This window comes from Salmo salar, unplaced genomic scaffold (assembly GCF_905237065.1).
Source record: "Salmo salar unplaced genomic scaffold, Ssal_v3.1, whole genome shotgun sequence".
Taxonomy (NCBI): Eukaryota; Metazoa; Chordata; class Actinopteri; order Salmoniformes; family Salmonidae; genus Salmo; species Salmo salar.
In genome coordinates, this window is record NW_025548294.1 from 165,605 (window position 1) to 168,010 (window position 2,406).

The following is a 2,406-nucleotide window of genomic DNA, read 5'->3' on the forward strand; positions in this document are numbered from 1 at the left end:
TATGTTAGCTATCTGCATGCTATGTTAACTATCTGCATGCTATGTTAGCTATCTGCATGCTATGTTAGCTATCTGCATGCTATGTTAACTATCTGCATGCTATGTTAGCTATCTGCATGCTATGTTAACTATCTGCATGCTATGTTAACTATCTGCATGCTATGTTAACTATCTGCATGCTATGTTAACTATCTGCATGCTATGTTAACTATCTGCATGCTATGTTAGCTATCTGCATGCTATGTTAACTATCTGCATGCTATGTTAGCTATCTGCATGCTATGTTAACTATCTGCATGCTATGTGAGCTATCTGCATGCTATGTTAGCTATCTGCATGCTATGTTAACTATCTGCATGCTATGTGAGCTATCTGCATGCTATGTTAGCTATCTGCATGCTATGTTAACTATCTGCATGCTATGTGAGCTATCTGCATGCTATGTTAGCTATCTGCATGCCATGTTAACTATCTGCATGCTACGTTAGCTATCTGCATGCTATATTAACTATCTGCATGCTATGTTAGCTATCTGCATGCCATGTTAACTATCTGCATGCTACGTTAGCTATCTGCATGCTATATTAACTATCTGCATGCTATGTTAGCTATCTGCATGCCATGTTAACTATCTGCATCCTATGTTAACTATCTGCATGCTATGTGAGCTATCTGCATGCTATGTTAACTATCTGCATGCTATGTTAGCTATCTGCATGCCATGTTAACTATCTGCATGCTACGTTAGCTATCTGCATGCTATGTTAACTATCTGCATGCTATGTTAGCTATCTGCATGCCATGTTAACTATCTGCATCCTATGTTAGCTATCTGCATGCTACGTTAGCTATCTGCATGCTATGTTAGCTATCTGCATGCTATGTGAGCTATCAACACACTGTGGTAACCGTGTTCATCTTGGCCCTGCCGGTGCGCCGGGTAATCACCGTGGTAACCGTGTTCATCTTGGCCCTGCTGGGTAATCAGGCCTGTCGGACGGCCAACCCCCCCCTTTGTATCTAACTCCGATTCAACTGACCGTTGAGATGCAGGAAGTAAAGTTCAGCCGAAAGCATCGTAGTGTCACATCCATGTTGAAGGTTTGACCAGCAGAGATGAACATGAGATACCAAACCAGGTTGACATTGTTTTCCTGAATAACATCACCAAGAGGTCGTATATTTACTCTACGCTGGAATAACAATATCAATGCAACATTGTAAAGTGTTGGTCCCATGTTTCATGAGCTGAAATGAAAGATCCCAGAAATGTTCATTATTTTAATAACAAAAAGCATATTTCTCTCGAATGTAATTCACAAAATGTGTTTACATCAATGTTGGTGAACATTGACAAGATAATCCGTCCACCTGACAGGTGTGGCATATCAAGAAGCTGATTAAACGGCAGGATCATTACACAGGTGCACCTTGTGTTGGGGACAATAAAAGGCCACTGGTTTTCTGATTCACGGCCCTACTTTTTTTTAAAAGGTACACTGTATATACAAACGTATGTGGACACCCTATAAAATGAGTGGATTCGGCTATTTCAGCCACACCGTTTGCTGACAGGTGTTTAAAACTGAGCACACAGCCATGCAATCTCCATAGACAAACATTGGCAATAGAACGGCCTTCCTGAAGAGCTCAGTAACATTCAACATGGCACAGTCACAGGACGCCACCTTTCCAACAAGTCAGTTCGTCAGATTTCTGCGCTGGTAAAGCTGCCCCTGTCAATTGTAAGTGCTGCTATTGTGAAGTGGAAACGTCTAGGAGCAACAACGGCTCAGCCGGGAAGTGGTAGGCCACACAAACTCACAGAACGGGACCTCCGACTGCTGAAGTGCGAAGCGCGTAAAAATCGTCTGTCCTCAGTTGCATCACTCACTACCGAGTTCCAAACTGCCTCTGGAAGCAACATCAGCACGATAACTGTTAGTCGGAAGTTTCATGAAATGGGTTTCCATGGCCGAGCAGCCGCACACAAGCCTAAGATCACCATGTGCAATGCAAAGCATTGGTTGGAGTGGTGTAAAGCTCGCCGCCATTGTACTCTGGAGCAGTGGAAACACGTTCTCTGGAGTGATGAATCACGCTTCACCTTCTGGCAGTCCGACGGATGAATCTGGGTTTGGCGGATGAATCTGGGTTCGGCGGATGCGAGGAGAACACTACCTGCCCCAATACATAGGGCCAACTGTAAAGTTTGGTGGAGGAGGAATAATGGTCTGGGGCTGTTTTTCATGGTTCGGGTCCCTTAGATCCAGTGAAGGGAAATCTTAACGCTACAGCATACAATGACATTCTAGACGATTCTGTGCTTCCAACTTTGTGGCAACAGTTTGGGGAAGGCCCTTTCCTGTTTCAGCATGACAATGCCCCCGTGCACAAAGCGAGGTC